Source organism: Equus caballus, chromosome 7 (genome assembly GCF_041296265.1).
Source record: "Equus caballus isolate H_3958 breed thoroughbred chromosome 7, TB-T2T, whole genome shotgun sequence".
NCBI classification, from domain to species: Eukaryota; Metazoa; Chordata; class Mammalia; order Perissodactyla; family Equidae; genus Equus; species Equus caballus.
This window is the reverse complement of record NC_091690.1, coordinates 85,565,987-85,584,353: the sequence shown is the minus strand read 5'-3', so window position 1 is coordinate 85,584,353 and position 18,367 is coordinate 85,565,987. Positions and strand designations below refer to the sequence as shown.

General features: G+C 40.1%; 1 long non-coding RNA gene across 1 annotated transcript in view; it reads left to right on the top strand.

Moving 5' to 3' along the window:
• Nucleotides 1-18,367, top strand: part of LOC102149171 (uncharacterized) — a 39,499-nt gene that overhangs the window by 2,920 nt on the left and 18,212 nt on the right. Inside the window, exons 3-4 of the long non-coding RNA XR_002809355.2 lie at nucleotides 36-167; nucleotides 12,309-12,420. This is a non-coding gene — a long non-coding RNA (uncharacterized lncRNA). The remainder of the gene's footprint in view (nucleotides 1-35; nucleotides 168-12,308; nucleotides 12,421-18,367) is intronic.

Below are 18,367 nucleotides of genomic sequence, written 5' to 3'. Positions count from 1 at the left end.
TTCTATGTTGCTCCTCCACACCCTATGTTTTACAGAGGGAGGCTCCTACGTGGGGAGACCAGCAGCTTCAGCAGTACCTGATGTATGACTGGCGCTCTGTATTGGAAGCTTATTGTTGCCATACATCTAAGCTACGTCTTCAATTCTAGCCTTCAACAGTTTAGCAGGTAATATTTTGATCACCATCTATGTTCTACTTTTCTGTCTCATAATTGCTTCTGAACTCCAGTGGGGAGAAAGTACTGTTATTCCCTTTTTTACCTAAGAGGAAAGTGAATTATAGTGAGCCAAGTAACTTTCCCAAGATCATAGGGCTAACAAGTGGCAGAATTAGAATTCAAGCAGAAATTAAATTCTTAGCCTCTATGCTTTTTAATTTTGTCATTTCTTATTATAGCTCTATTTCCATGATGAAAGCTTTTGACAAACACAAATTAGAGACATTCAACTAGTGAATACATTAGTAGTGTTGGTAATATTTGGTCTTTTAGTCTTGTATTTATTTATCTTGGATTGTTTTTAAACTTTTGAATTGGCACATTGGAAATCTCTCACTGAATATCTTGACAAAATACTTCAAAAGAGGTTATTTGAAGGAAAACATAACTTCTATTTATCTTATTCTCTCATTTGACTTTTAGCATATGACAAGGAGTCATCCAAAATTGTGTTTGCCCCAAATATTTACATTTTTGCATTGGGAACTTAGAAAGGCTTGAGTCTAGACATTTCAAATAGCCTGAACATAATTGCCAACGAAGTACTATTAAAATCATAAAGTATTCATCTTAAAAATCAAGTAAAATTTATCAAATTTATAAATCTACCCCATACTTTCCAGGAAGTCATTGTCAGTCATCGGTTCTATTTTGTCCATGTTGTTTTATTATCTGTAAAGCATTGTCGGTTTATGCAATGATTTGAATATTTTCTTTGAGCCTATTTTATAAAAATGAGTGGAGAGCAGAAAAATAAAATGCTAATACTTATGATGATTCAAATAAGGCAAAGATGGAAATTATTAGGCATGCAAAAAGCAGCAAATATTTGGCCTCAATTAAATCCTTATTGGACTTAGGCTGTTTGACTGTTTAATTACAAATGCAAGAAGCAAATTTTAAGTATTTGTTCAAAATGCAGAGATGTAGTGGCAGAGAAAATAGATCCATAAAATTACGAATTGGAAATCAGCATCAAGAGATATCCTAGAAATCCGAATGCAAAAAGAAACTTTAGCTCCCTAGCTCTGTTAACAGGATACATGCAGCTTGTGGCTTGATTCGTCTATGAGGAGAAAAAGAAGACTGGTGCTTAACTTTCTCTTGAGAAAGTCAGTGTACAATCCCGTGTTTGATTCCCTATAAAATCCCCTGAAAATTCACCATTAGCAAGCCCTTGCCAACATTAAAATACATTTCTTCTGATTACTAAATGTCCTTTCCAACAAGCTCAGAGAGTTAGAATTCAAAGTAACACATTACTTTAGGAATTCATTTTTATGTATATTTGGTGTTTATGCATGGAGCATTTGGTATGGTATTAGAACCCTTTCAGTTGCAAAAAAAAAAAACAAAACAGGAAAAGACAACTCAAAACACTATGGCAGGGACTGAGTCAGCAAACTCATAGAGCGCAATTAAAAACAACTTTTCCTTTCCTCCTCACTGCCCATTCTGAGGGGCTAGACATCTCTTGGAGAGAAATCAGACCAGGACACTCCTAGAAAATAAAAGTGTTCTGATTACATCTAGTCATCCAAATAGTCCTATATTGCTAATCTAAATGTTTAGTAATTTAAATGGAAGTGTCAAAATTCCAAATTTCGAGAGATCTCATCAAGATAGCGGCATAAGCAGACTCGGAACTCATCACCTGCCACAAACACAACAAGGTTACAACGATTTTTGGAAAAATTACCCTGTATAGAAAACTGAAAACTGGATAAAAAGAACCCCCACAACAAAGGACAGTCCTGACTGAGGTGGAAGAGGCAGAAATTCCTGCTGGAGAGAAAAAAGTCACCTTCAGGAGCAGTGGAGTTTCTCAGCCAGCCAGGCAAGAGACACCCTAAGGTACGCAGTCCTCCCTGGAGGAGTGAGGTCTGGAGTGAGAGCTGATACTGCTATAAGCATCCTTCAGACTCAGCACAATGGAGATGAGGGTCTTACTGTCTGGCTTCGCTGGCTATTAACTGCAGCGGGGAATATCCCCAGAAAAGTTATCGGACGAAAACCGAAAAGACCCAGGTCTTAAAGGGCCCACTCACAAACTCACTCATCTCAGCAACCTAAAATCACCAGAGAGAAGGCTGACAGTGCTTTGGTGAAAAGAGATTCACCAGGTGGGCTCTGGGGGCATCTCGGTGAGAGGAGGGACCTCTCCGGGGACTGAGACATTGGTGGAGGCCATTGTTCTGACCTGGTCCAGGCATGCTGACACAGACCCTGGCAGATGCCATTGAGGTTTTTCCCCTGGCCTGTTAGACCAGGAGTCTGCCACATCCACTAGAACACAGATTCAATCCAGTTCAGCCAGGGCAGGCAGCCTGCCCTAGGGACAAGCCCCACCCAACAGCAAGCCCTCAGGCTACTTGTCAGCCTGCATTGATTGGGTGCCGTTAGCCTCTACAGGCAGGTGAGTGTGTCTGCTTCTGTAGGGCAGGGCCTGTGTGAGGACCAGGTGAACTGTGGGAGGCATTGGTGGAGAGGTGGGGGCCTCTGTAGTGGGGCAAAGGGGTACGCACCAGGGGGTTGGGAAGTGTGCATGGACCAGGACTGTGTTGATGGTGTGTGTGGTCCTGTGGAGGGTGAGGCTTATCAGAGCAGAAGACCTGTGCTTCACAAATAGCCATAAAAAGGATCAGCCCCACCTTACAAAGCCTGAAACAACTGAATACTCCCTGCCTAGGGCCAGCCCCACTCAGCTGCACTCCTAAGAGAACTGACAACAGCACTGTAGTCCTGAGACCTATAGCAACTGTAAGCCCCTGAGCCTAGCAACCAGCTACACAGGGTACCTACCCAATTAACAGGGAAACTGCAACATGAGTGTGCTGTTAGACCTTGCAGCCAATGGCGCTGAGGCTCCCCAAACTGGATTTACAAACAGCTGGCCAGGGAAGGAAAGACTAGACTCCCTGAGTACCTGCTTTAAGAGCAACCCTGCCACAGCAGAAGGACACAAGTAGCCCACAAAGGGGTCACTCCTGAATCTTTTAGACTGGTGATGAGAGGGAAGCACACTGCTGGGCCTCAAAAGGCATCTCTTACATAAGGCCACTTCTCCAAGATCAGGAGACATAGCCGACTCATCTAATACATAGAAATAAGCACAGAGAAAGAGGCATAATGAGGAGACAAAGGAATACTTTCCAAGCAAGGGAACAGGACAAAACTCCAGAAAAAGGACTAAATGAAACAGAAATAAGCCACCTACCTGAAAAGAGTTCAAACAAAATCTCATAAGGATGCTCACAGACATTAGGAGAAGACTAGATGAATGCAGTGAGCTCATCAACAAAGAATTGGAAAATATAAAAAAGAACCAATCAGAAATGAAGAATACAATAATAGAAATGAAAAATTCACTAGAGGGACTCAATAGCAGAGTAGAGGATACCGAAGAATGGATCAGCGAGTTAGATGAAAGACCAGAGGAAATCACCCAAGCTGAACAGAAAAAGAAAAAAGAATTAGATAGAATGAGGACAGTCTAAGGGAACTCTGGGACAACATCAAGTACACTAACATTCATATTATAGGTGTCCCAGAAGAAGAGAGAGACAAAGGGGCAGAAAATTTATTTGAAGAAATAATAGATGAAGATTTTCCTAATCTAAGGAAGGAAACAGACATTCAAGTTCAGGAAGCACAGAGAGCTCCAAAAAAGATAAGCCCAAAGAGGCTCACACCAAAACACATTATAGTTAAAATGTCCAAAATTAAAGATAAAGAGGGAATCCTAAAATTGGCAAGAGAAAGGCAACAAGTGACATAGAAAAGAAAGCCCATAAGACTATCAGCAGACTTCTCAGCCAAAACCCTACAAGCGAGAAGAGAATGGCATGACATATTTAAAGTGCTAAAAGGAAAAAACCTATGGCCAAGAATACTCTATCCATCAAGGTTGTCATTCAGAATGGAAGAAGAGATAAAGAGCTTCCCTGACAAGCAAAAATTAAAGGAGTTTATCACCAAGAAACCAGTTCTACAGGAAATGCTGAAGGGACTTATTTAAGTGGGAAAGTGATGACCACAAATAGAGATTTAAAAAGTATGAAAAAAAAAATACCCGCCCGCCCCCCCCCCAAAAAAAACCAGGCAATAAAATCACTGGTAAAGGTAAAAATATAGTAAAGGTAGCACATCAAACATCTGTGAGGATAAGATGAAGGTTAAAAGAAAAAAGTACTAAAATTACCTATTTCAATGATAAGGGTGTAATGGATAGACACACACAAAACAAGAGATTATATGATTTCAAAAACATAAAATGTGGGATGAGGGGAGTGAAAAAGTAGAGCTTTTAGAAAGAGGTTAAGCTAAAGAGTCTATCAACTCGATATAGACTGTTATATACATAGAATATTATATAGGTTCCTACATGGTAATCATAAATCAGAAACCTATAATAAGTAAGCAAACAAGTAAGACAAAAGAAATCAAACATATTACTAAAGAAAGCCATCAAACCACAAGGGAAGAGAGCAAGAGGAAAAGAAAGGAACAGAGAGGAACTACTAAAACACCCAGAAAAAAAAGTAACAAAATGGCAATAAATACATATTTATCAATAGCTACTTTAAATGTCAATGGACTAAATTCTCCAATGAAAAGGCATAGGGTGGCCAACTGGATAAAAAAAACAAGACCCATATATATGCTGCATGCAAGAGACACACTTCAGACCTAAAGACACTCGCAAACTGAAAATGAAAGGATGGAAAAAGATATTCCATGCAAATGGCAAATAAAAGAACTCAGGGGTAGCAATACTTATATCAGACAAAATAACTTTAAAAGAAAAACTGTAACAAAAGACAAAGAAGGGCACTACATAATGATAAAGGGAAAAATTCAACATGAAAACATAACACTTGTAAATATCTATGCACCCAACATAGGAGCACCTAAATATATAAAGCAATTATTAACAGACATAAAAGGAGAAATAGATGGTAACAATAGTAGGGGACTTTAACACTCCACTTACACCAATGGAGAGATCATCCAAACAGAAGATCAATAAGGAAACACTGGTCTTAAATGACACATTTAACCTGATGGACTTAGTGGATATATATAGAACATTCCATCCAAAAACCACAGAATATACATTCTTTTCAAATGCACATGGAACATTTTCCAGAATTGATCACATATTAGGCCACAAAACAAGTCTCAATAAATTTAAGAAGATCAAAATAATACTGTGCATCTTTTCTGACCACAAAGGTATGAAACTAGAAATCAACTACAGGAAGAAAATCAGAAAAGCCACAAAAATGTGGAGATTAAACAAAATGCTACTGAACAACAATTGGGTCAATGAAGAAATCAAAGGAGAAATTAAAAAATTCCTGGAGACAAATGAAAATGAAAATACAATATGCCAAAATCTGTGGGATACAGCAAAAGCGGTTCTAAGAGGGTAGTTTATAGCAATTCAGGCCTACCTAAACAAAGAAGAAAAATCCCAAATAAACAATCTAACAGCGCATCAAAGGGTACTGGAAAAAGAAGAACAAACAAATCCCAAAATCAACAGAAGGAAGGAAATAATAAAAATCAGAGCAGAAATAAACAAAATAGAGACTGAAAAAAGTAGAAAACATTAATGAAACCAAGAGCTGGTTCTTTGAAAATATAAACAAAATTGACAAACCCTTAGTTAGACTCACCAAGAAAAAAAGAGAGAAGGCTCAAATAAATAAAATCAGAAATGAAAGAGGAGAAATTACAGCGGACACCTCAGAAATACAAAAGATAATAAGAGAATACTATGAAAAGCTATATGCCAACAAATTGGATAATCTAGAAGAAATGGATAAATTCTTAGAAACATACAACCTTCCAAAACTGGACCAAGAAGAAGGAGAGAATCTGAATAGACCAATCACCAGTAAGGAGACAAAAACAGCAATCAAAACCCTCCCAAAAAACAAAACTCCAGGACCAGACAGCTACCCTGGTGAATTCTACCGAACATTCAAAGAATACTTAATACCTATCCTTCTCAAACTCTTCCAAAAAAATTGCAGAGGAGGGGAGGTTTCCTAACTCATTCTACAAAGCCAACATTATCCTGATACCAAAACTAGGCAAGGACAACACAAAAAAAGAAAATTACAGGCCAATATCACTGATGACTGTTGATGCAAAAATCCTCAACAAAATACTAGCAAATGTAATACAACAACAATACATTAAAAAGATCATACATCATGATCAAGTGGGTTTCATTCCAGGTATGCAGGGATGGTTCAACATCTGCAAATCTATCAACATGATACACCACGTTAATAAAATGAAGAATAAAAATCACATGATCCTCTCAATAGATGCGGAGAAAGCATTTGACAAGATACAGCATCCGTTTATAATAAAAACTCTAAATAAAATGAGTATGGAAGGAAAATACCTCAACATAATAAAGGCCATATATGACAAACCCACAGCAAATATTCCCAATGGAGAAACACGGAAAGCTATTCCTCTAAGAACAGGAACCAGACAAGGATGCCCACTGTCACCACTCTTATTTAATATAGTATTGGAAGTCCTAGCCAGAGCAATCAGGCAAGAAAAAGAAATAAAAGGGATCCATATTGGAAAAGAAGTGAAACTGTCACTCTTCACAGATGACATGATTTCATATATAGAAAACCCTAAAGAATCCACTAAAAAACTTTCAGAAATAATAAATGAATGCAGTCAAGTAGCAGGATACAAAAATCAGTTGTGTTTCTATACACTAACAACGAAGTAGCAGAAAGAGAAATTAAGAATACAATCCCGTTTACAATTGCAACAAAAAGAATAAAATACCTAGGAATAAACTTAACCAAACAGGTGAAAGAGCTGTACACTGAAAACTATAAAACACTGTTGAAAGAAATCAAAGATGACACAAAGAAATGGAAAGATGTTCTGTGCTCTTGGATTGGAAGAATTAACATCATTAAAATGTCCATTTCATACTTCCTAAAGCAATCTACAGGTTGAATGCAATCCTTATCAAAGCTCCAATAACATTTTTCACAGAAATAGAACAAAGAATCCTAAAATTTATATGGAACAACAAAAGACCCTGAATTGCCAAAGGATTCCTGAGAAAAAAGAACAAAGCTGGAAGTATCACACTCCCTGATTTCAAAATATACTAACCATGGTAACCCAAACAGCATGGTACTGGCACAAAAACAGACATACAGGGGCCAGCCCGGTGGCGCAGCAGTTAAGTGTGCACGTTCTGCTTCTCGGCAGCCCAGGGCCCACCGGTTCGGATCCCGGGTGAGGACACGGCACCGCTTGGCAAAAGCGATGCTGTGGTAAGTGTCCCACGTATAAAGTAGAGGAAGATGGGCATGAATGTTAGCTCAGGGCGAGTCTTCCTCAGCAAAAACAGGAGGATTGGCAGTAGTTAGCTCAGGGCTAATCTTCCTCAAAAAATATAAAAATAAAAAAAATTTTAAAAAACAGACAGACAGATCAATGGAACAGAATCGAGAGCCCAGAAATAAACCCACAAATTTATGGATAGCTAATATTCGACAGGGGAACCAAGAGCATACAATGGAGAAAGGAGGGTCTCTTCAATAAATGGTGTTGGGAAAACTGGACAGCCACATGCAAAAGAATGAAAGTAGACCATTACCTTACACCATGCACAAAAATCAACTCAAAATGGATTAAAGACTTGAGTGTACGACCCGAAACCATGAAACTTCTAGAAGAAAGCATAGGCAGTACGCTCTTTGACATCGGTCTGAGCAGCATATTTTCAAGTACCATGTCTGACCTGGCAAGGGAAACAAAAGAAAAAATGAACAAATGGGACTACATCAAACTAAAAAGCTTCTGCCACTGCAAAGGAAACCATCAACAAAACGAAAAGACAACCTAACAATTGGGAGAAGATATTTGCAAACCATATATCAGATAGGGGGTTAACATCCAAAATATGCAAAGAACTCATACATCTCAACAACAAAAAAATCAACAATCCAATTAGAAAATGGGCAAAAGATCTGAACAGAGATTTCTCCAAAGAAGAAATACAGATGGCCAACAGGCATATGAAAAGATGCTCAACATCATTAGCTATCAGGGACAGGCAAATCAAAACTACAATGAGGTATCACCTCACTCCGGTCAGAATGGCTATAAGTAACAAGACAGGAAACAACAAATGTTGGAGAGGGTGTGGAGAGAAGGGAACCCTTGTTCACTGCTGGTGGGGGTGCAAACTGGTGCAGCCACTATGGAAAGCAGTATGAAGTAGCCTCAGAAAATTAAGACTAGGTCTACCATATGATCCAGCTATTCCACTGCTGGGTATTTATCCAAAGAACTTGAAAACGCAAAGGCATAAAGATACATGCACCCCTATGTTCATTGCAGCATTATTCTCAATAGCCAAGACTTGGAAGCAACCTAGTTGCTCATTAAGGGACGAATGGATAAAGAAGATGTGGTATTTATACACGATGGACTACTACTCAGCCATAAGAAATGACGAAATCCAGCCATTTGTGACAACATGGATGGACCTTGAGGGTATTATGCTGAGTGAAATAAGTCAGAGGGATAAAGTCAAATATCGTATGATCTCACTCATAAGTAGAAGATAAAAACAACGACAAACAAACACATAGCATTGGAGATTGGATTGGTGGTTACCATAGGAGAAGGGGGGACAGGCAGAAGGGGTGATTAGGCTTACATGTGAGGGGATGTACTATAATTAGTTTTTGGATGGTGAACATGATGTAATCTACACAGAATTCGAAATATGTTATGATGTACATCTGAAAGCTGTATGATGTTATAATCCAATGTTACTGCAATAAAATAAAAAAAAAAAATTCCAAATTTCATTTAAAGTCAAAGTTCCTCCCCTTGATAAAGTGCTTGCAGTGAGAGAGGGGGCTTCGTTAGCTTCATCTCTTTTTCCCTATTATATTCTTCTACTCTTCCTTCCTCACTCGCTATCACGCTGCCTCTGGATCCTCCAGGGTTAAAACAGAGAGAGGAATAAAAACCAAGGAGCAGGAAATGTCTTATCCGACTGGCACCAATGTACTCTGGCATTGGTTCCCTCTGGCTGTGGCAAATGTTTAAAGCTGTCTCTTTCTGGCTGATGTTCAAAGCTGACTATTCTTCTCGTGGGTGGTTTCATGGGTACTTTGGAGGCCCTTACGTTGAACTACCTGTCCTGGGGGTGAAACATTTACCTCCAACTAATCACTTATGTTTCCTCCCACAGCAGTGGGAATCAGGTGAACCAATGCTCTACTGGGGTCACTTCACCTTTCTGAGCAGAACACTTGAGTGAAATTTGAAATGGCTCCAGGTTGGCTCTCTTCTGCCAAATCCACACCTAATCCATGAGAAACTCACAATCTTTGTCCCTGCTTTCAGTGTAAATGCAACTAGCACTCAATGCAGCCTGGGTTGTGTCTTTCTCTCTCTCTTTCTCCGCACTTTAGACCAATAGCTACAGCTTCTTGTCTTGCCTATCCAAGTTTATTTATTTAAACTTCATCACCACTTCATCCATTGCATCACCAACAGTCGTTTTTAGTACCTGTCCAAAAATGGCTACTCCAAGAATATGAGCATGAGTTCCCATTCCCCGGTCCAAAAAAAGTGTCAGATTATAAGCATTTTGTAGATTATAAACCTACAACAATAATTTTGTACATATATTTTGTGTATATATATATACACACACATACACATATATACATATGTATACACACACGCACAAACAAGTTTCTATAACTATCATTCTTTCATGCCTTTGAAAATCTAAAGGGAGCTGGAAAGCCTGGCACAAAGCTGTTTGCCCAATGAATGTACCAAATTAAGTAAGAGAATATGAAACAATGTCCACTCTTTTCTCTCAAACAAATGTCCCAAAGAGGTAATAAGGAATAGGACAATTCTCCTTGCTGCTCCCAAATAGCTTGTTGATAGCTCAGCCTTTTCATTGCCCAAGACAGTTTTGCCAATTTCCCAGTTCTGGGAAACCACCTCCATCGTAGTAACTGAGATTCCCTCTCCAACCAAAGTTTAGCAGTTCATGGATTCCTCCATCCTGCTACATCTTCTTCCTCTGGTAGGAGGAGTCTAAATGACAGATGTGCCCAGGAAGGTGGTCCCCTTGAGCCTGAGAGAGGACCCACTCACCTATTTGTGCTATGCCGGATGTGAAGCATAAAGCCATGCATCTATAGTGAGGAACCAGTGCTCTATACTGAGAGTGAGAGGCTTTACTAAATTTTGAGTAGAAGGGAAAGACATGGGGATCAGTCTCATGATCTTTTTCTGACAGCAAGCCCTTCACAGGATTTTCTCACGCGTGAAGTTACTTGGCACAAACTTTGACGGTCTCGTTTGGCATAATGGTTATGTACACAGATGTTAAGAGTCAGATTGTAATCTTCACTCTTCCACTTACTAAATGTGTGGCCTCGGACAAGTTATCTGAGCAAGTTCACTGGATGAGGGGTAGGAGTGCTCACTTTTGCTCCTCAAGGCACCTAAAAATCTGTTGATATCAGATCTGAAGCCCATGGCTGTCTGATTGCCCTGAAGGGAGCATGTAGACAGGATTATCCGGCCAAGGAGAATCCCATGTTCTATTTTTATTGAGTCTCTATTCCCCTAGAGTTACCAAAAAATCAAGAGATGAGTCTGACAGAGTCTACATCTTCTCCAGGCCATATCTAGGGGCTCTCAGGCAAGGACACAGACAGCTAGCCTCGTGTTTTGAGGTGGAGGGACAGCAGACGTCGTAGGTTTCAAGCGAGAACTTCATAAGCCCCAGGGACAGCCATGTAGCTGGGCATCCAAGAGATGGGAACCTAGTTTAGAAACAGGAAGAATCCTTGAAATCCTCAGCTGCAGTAGATTGGGAATCTTCACTCCAGTATTACACCTTTGATCTGACAGCTACTCCCTTCTTTTCCAACACAAATTCCACCCTTGTCAATTTAGGCAGCACCCTTGAGCTGGCCCTGATCCATCTCTGTTGCAATATCCTGTGCAAACTTCATGGGTAACGAGTCCCTCGTTCTTGAAACAGTCAACTGACAGTTACCTGAAATAGGAAGCCATGGCTGAAATTCTGAAACTCAATAATGCACGGCATAATGCTAATCACTGGAAATGAGTGATTTGTTTTCTAATATTTTATCCCTCTAATATGCCTCCCAAGGTATCCGCTTCAAAAACAAAAAAGCACATAAGAGAACTAAGGAGAGAATATTCCATTTTTCTGCTTTGCCCCTCTCATTATTAACGTTAGCTTTGTCCAGTCCTAGGCATCACATGCAGACACGACATGTCTTCCTATGTGTCTCTTTTTCACAAACAGGCAAATCTTTCCCAGAAGTTCCCAAGCAGACTCGTCTTTGTGTCTCACTGACCAGAATTGCATAAGGTGACCTGTTGATTTCTACACTATTCACTGACAAGGAGAGTGAGTGGCTTAAGGAAGCATAACGCTGAGTGAAAGAGGGTAAATTACAAGAGGAAATGTGGAGAAAGAGGAAGAAAGAGAACGGATGTTGTGTGAACAATACCGATGTCTTCTCATCCATTGAGGATCAGCAGGCTCCTCTGTGTTGTAGGCCACACTTAACTTTCTGCCACCTGACTTATTCAGGCCCACATACTGAACAATCACAGATTTTGCTGACAGACAGGTGATCTTTGCACTTTTGTTTTACTAAGATTACCTTTTTTGTTGTTGTTTTTAGGTCTCTCTCAGCTAGATACTTACCCTCCTCAATTGCTTTTTTGACAATAACCCTGGGCTGCCTTTGCTTTCCCATTGAGAAGACTTTTATTTCTTCACCCCACCACATCTCTTAGGCATTTTAGGCCACATGGCATTACAATGGAGTTATGGTATTGACGTGTAAATAAAACTCTGTCAACTTCCCAGTCAAATGGGCTAGAAACTTTGTGGCACCATTTCTAAAATATATCCATACAACTCTAGGAACATCCTACAAAAAACGAGGATTCTGTGGTCACGTAAGTTTGGGCAATGTTGCGTATGCTTCTCTTCTCTTACAGATTCTAGAGTCAGAAGATCTGAGAAGTCCTGCAGTTAAATAAACTAACTCAGAATAAGTTCTGGCACCAAACTCCCTGTGTTCAAATCTGAGTTCTACCATTTTATAACTGTGTAAGTGCTTTAAATCTCTGTTTTGTCGTTTGAGAAAAGGGGAGTCTAATGGTACTATCTAATGGGGGTTGCCGTGAGAAGTAGGCGAGATAATCCATGGGAAGACTTTAGCACAGCTTTTTTCATTCATTTAACAAATACTTATTGACTACCTGGTATGTGTCAAGGCCCCCGGTGTCATGGAGGCTACATTCTAATGAAGGAGAAAGGGGACAGACAATGAACAAGTAAATACATAGAATAATCTCAGATAATGATGAGTATTATGAGTAAAATAAACACGATAATGTTATAAAGAATAACTAAGATGAAAATGGCTGTTTTAGATGGAAGGGTCAGAGAAAGCATTTCTGAGGAAGGTCTTTTATCTGAGACCTGAGATATGAGGAGACTGAAGTCGTTTCTCTATTCATTCAACAAATGTTTATTGAGCACTTACTATGTGCCAGTACTGTTTTAGGCACAGAGGATAGAACAGCAAGCAAAATTAGATAAGAATACCTGTCTGAATGGAGCTCACATTCCAGTGTGGGAAAACAAAAGTAAAAGGAAAATATATAGTGTGCCAAATGGTAATAAGCGCTATGGGGAAAGAAAGACAAGAATATTTAATTTTAACTTTAAATTTTAAACAGGATTGCAGGAATCCCTCACTGAAAAGGTGAAGCAAAGAAGGACATGAAAGAGGTGAGGAAGTGAGCCATGCAGAAATCTGGGAAAAGAGAAGTCTAGGCAGGAAAAAACAGCAAGTGCAAAGGCCCTGGGCCAAGAGCATGTCTGTTGTACTCAAAGAAAAGCAAGTGGGCTAGAATGCCTAAAGAAGAATAAGCAAAAGGGAGGGTGGTAAGAAAGCAAGTACCAGATTATGTAAAGATAAGCAAAAGTCTGGAATTAAATTCTTCCAGGCAAATGGAATAACAACTGCAAAGAGCCCACATCAGGACCAAGGTTGGCCTATTCAAGAGACAGAAAAGTGGCTGAAAGAGCTGCAGCATACTGAGCAAGGGAAAGAGTTGAGATGAGGTCCAAGAAGTCATCCAGGTCAGATCATGTAGAGCCTTATATTATGATAGGCCACTGTAAGGAATGTATATATATTTTTTTTTTCCTAAGTACATTGAAAAAAATTAACTATGATGGCTGTTGTTGTTATTCGTGAGATTCTATTCTTCTGAATATATTGAGAAATGTTGCCTTAGGGCCAATTTTTACTGACCCTCTTGCTCATCCCCCAAATTAATGAATCCCCAAGTGTTGTGAATCATTACATAGCAGGGCTACAGCAAAAACTTACTAATAGGTGTCTAAACTCTTTTTTTCTATTTCTTAAGTTACGGTTGGATGAAATCACTCCTCTTCTCAAAAATTGCTATTGATTTTTTTCACTTGTAGAATCAAGTCCATGCCCAGTAGCTGGCAAGGATTTAAAGATCTTGCTCTAGGTCCCCCTCCACATATTCCTGTTAAAGACACTGAATGGACAAATTGTGTTCTGAATGTCATGCATGATCAGCGCTCCACCATTTAGCTCATGACATTCGCTCAGCCTTAATATGTTCTTTGCATGTTGGAAGTTTTCTCTTCCTTCAAAGACAGCAGAGTTTCTGCTCCTCTGAAGTTGTGCCTGCTATCCCCAGGCAGAGTCAGTCCCTCACTCCTCCAGCTATGTACCCATCAGTGCCTCAGTTTGGTGTGTCTGTCAGATAGCCTTGCTGTCGACTTAGTTGTTGCCACGTCTGTCACTCCCGCTACACTGTAAGCACACTGAAGGCCAAGGCTTTATTTTCTTCATGTTTTCTAGAACGAGCGAATAGCACAAATGCTAATATGCAGCAGGTGCTCAATAAGTGGCTGATGAAATGAAACTTAAGAGGCAGGAATGTGAAAAACACCTTTAAGTAAAACACTGGGCCACAAAGAGAATAATAATATGGCCATGCTGTCAAGGAGTTTATAAATCAATAATAGTAGCCACCCTTGATTGAGTTGTAGCCAGGGTACAGGCACTATCCACACGGTATGCTATTTAACACTCATAGCAACCCAGTGAGGTGGGTGTTATAACCCCCAGTTTACCGAATGAGGTTAAATCACTTGTGCAAGTTCATAGAGTAAGCAACAGGATTCAAACTTAGGTCCCTCCAGCTCCCAAGCCTGCTCTCTTTTCAGTATACATTGTATCAGTTGGGATCCAGCCAGGAAAATAAACCCGTCTTTCAGAGGACAGGACATTTTTTACAGAAGATTAGTTATACAGATGAATGGAGGAGTGAAGAAGCCAAATGGTGAAGAAACCCAGAGATTTATCAAAATTAGGAGGTGGCTCTCCTTGTTGTATGGATAACACCGGGAGAAGATGGTGTTACCAGAGCCCAGAAGCCTGGACTGTCAGGAAGAGGAAGATGGAACCACCCAGAGAACTGCCCCAAGGAGAGCTGGGGCCAGGAAGGGAGTGGCTATCCAGTGGCACCCCGCCAGATTGCACAGGAAGCAGGGAAAGAAAGAGTGAGAAATACCCTGGCTTCTCCTTTCCTGTGCTTCCAATCTTTGACGAGGCTTCCTAATGCCTTAACCTATCAAGAGCCAAAGAACAAGAGAGAGCCTGTGAGAGGCAATAAAGAGCAGAGCATGGAAAGGTGCGGGTGGGTCTGAGACTAGTGCAAGCATGCTACCTCTCTACCTGAAATGAAATGAAATTGTTGTTATCTGAGAGCTAGGAAGAACGGCAAAGATATTAAGTAAATTCAAAAGAAAGGGAGATCAATGGTGGCTGCAGGAGCCAGGGAGAGACTCCCCAGGAGGAGGGAAGTTACACTGATTCCTAAAAAAAGGTAGAATTTCTATAGGTGAAAAGAGAGTAAGTGTTCCTGACAGAAGGAAACACCTAAGTATTTTCCTACAGGCAAAGAATACTATTCATTCTTTTAAAAAGTCTTTCTGCTCAGTAGATAAAATGGAATATCTGTAATATATGCGCACAGTATAAATAAAAACAGAAAACATTCATATGCACACTCTCCAAACTCAGGAAGAATTCACCAGTATCTGCAATTTTTATGTCTAAATATATATACACATATATATACACACACACGTGTGTGTGTGTGTATGTGTGTGTGTGTACGAGATAAACTTACCATTGTAATCATTTTTTGACTGAGGTATAATTGACATATAACATTATATTAGTCTCAGGTATGCAATGTAATGATTTGATATTTGTATATATTGCGAAATGATTGCCACAATAAGTTAACACCATCACCATACATGGTTACAAAAATGTTCTTTCTTTGATGAGAACTTTTAAGATACACTCTTTTAGCAACTTTCAAATATACAATACGGTATTGTTAGCTATGGTCACCATGTATACATTACATCCTCAGGACTTATTTATTTTATACCTGGAAGGCTGTGCCTGTTGATCCTCTTCATCCATTTTCACTCCCCCCCACCCCCCACCCCTCTGCCTCTGGCAACCACCCATCCGTCTTCTGTATTTATGAGCTCAGCTGTTTTTTGTTTTGTTTTAAGACCCACATATAAGTGAGATCAAATAATCATATTTAAGTGTATAAGTTAGTGGTATTAATTACATTCATAATGTTGTGCAACCATCATCATTATTTCTGAACATTTTTCATCACCCCAAACAGAAACTCAGTAACCATCAAGCAATAACTCCTCATTTCCTCCTCCCCATATACCCTTGTAATCAATTTACTTTAAAATATAACAAAAAATAAGGTGAATTAATGGATGGTTAGAGGAATGTTAATAGATGGATAGATATGGGGTAATAAAATGTTGCTAGATGAATAGACATGTATAATAAAACGCTAATGGTAAAATCTAGGTGGTGGATATACAGGTGTTCTGTAAATATTTTTAAACTTTCTTGTATGTTCAAAATTTTTCTCAGTAAAATGTTGCGGGGTGGGAGGAGGAATTCCACGCTTGGGCCCCGGGCCCAGAAATTCTGGTTTAATTGGTTGTGTTTGGGCCTGGACATCAGAATTTTTAAAAAGTTCTCTGAATGATTTCAGTATATGGCCAGAGTTGAGGACCACTGCATTAAAGTATGCCATGGGATCATAGAGCCAAGACAAGCAGAATAGGGCACGGGGTAAGCAGGAGGGGTGGAAAGATAGAGGGCCTCCTGACTGGGTCCTTACGTGCTCTCTGTGGCTGGACAGGCAGATGAGCCAGCTCCCCATGAAGAAGGCAAGAAGCAGCTACTCAGTGGGTTCTTGACAACATAGGATTGGCCAGGGTTCTCTGAAGTTCTCAAAATGGGACTGAGAAGTTTATATGTAATTTAAGAGTGTAATTTGGCATGAGTCATCCTTTGCAATGTTTCCTATAGCTTTAAACAAGAGCATCCCTTCTTTCAGAATGATACTTTTAGCATGTTAGCTCCCTTTAACCTTTGAGAAGTGTAAAATCCATTTTTGACATGTATATACACATATTTTAATGTTTACTAACTCATCTCTAAACCATTTTTATGGAGATAAAGAGATGGGCCTATTGGAGTAGAAAGAAAATATTATAACCTGAGTGGCCTTGGGCTCATGGGTCAGCAGGGAGGGAAGAAGAAAAAGCTAGGCCTGCGTAAGACAGGGGCCAGCAATAGAGCCTCGCTGTTAGGCTTGGAAATTTGACAATTCCAAGGAAGCATCTGTAACCCAATTAACCAGTGAAAATGGTAATCGACGCTCCCCAGAGAACTGATGTCCGTACTGCCCACTTACAATATGTCCTCTGCAGTAGTACGAACATCTTCTGCAACCCTTCTTCTACTCCCAGCTATTTTAAAATCTTACTCAGGAGGTTACGGTGGTGTGTGAGACTGTTTGTCCCTGCAGTAGATGACCCCAGTCCATTTAACCATATGAAAGGAGACAGGAACACTAATCTGATCCCTTGTCATGGGACCTTAGCCTGGCTCAGTACAAGTCCCAGCTGGAGGCAGAACAGGGCCCAAGGGCAGAGGCAGAACGGCATACGAGGAAGAGGACCAAAGGTCAGTCACAGAGCAGCTGTATGACAGGTGAGATCTAAGGGGAAACTGTTGGACTAAAAGCAGGAAGCAAACAGAAGTTCAGGAGCCAAAGGAATGCAAGAACACATCGGGAAGGGGGATGCCAGACAGGAAGGGGATCGGAGCTTTGACTATGAATGAAGCTCATTCTTGTTGGGAGCTTGCCCTGTGGTGCCTGGGTGAGCAGGAAGGAGTTAGGAAGTGCAGGGTGGGACAGTCTTTAAAAAAACAAAGGGCTTAAACTATATTATCACACAGCCTATTAATTGATGCTCATTTTGATGACCTTGAGCCATCCAGAAGAGGTTAAATGTGGTATCTCCCATTTAAAAAGTAAGGGAAGTATGTAAAACATTTTAGAAAAGTCTTCAAATAATATGGTTTAAAAAAAAAAAGTTCTTTTACCCTTGAAAGGATAACCTTCAGCTGCCAGGAAAATTCACATATGTGTAATCCCACATTGCCCCCATAAATCTAGGTAGCTGTGGCAGCGATTCAGAGAAGGAGAGACAGAGTTTTTTCACTTTGGATGTCTCCATTTCTTCCAGCTAGAATGACAGCTATTTTCCTTTCTCCCTCATTTTGGAGTTGTAAAGTATGTTAACATTCTTATATAGCTTTGATCCAATTTAGAAGTTTTGAAAACTTTCAAGGAAGGACTACAATGGGTTGGCATAAACGCTGTGCTTATTTGCTACACCCAGGGACCTGTGGGCTGTGACACTGTAATTGGGCCCCCTGAGTACTATCGCTGATGGGTAGGAAAGAGGAGAGGCAGGAGAGCAGAACAGAGCCCTGAGGCCATATGGAGCAGGAAAAGATTGCCCTAAAGGACAGAGGGTGCTGCTTCCAGTAGGAGTGTGGGAAAGAATGCTTGCCAGATATCTACCACAATCTATC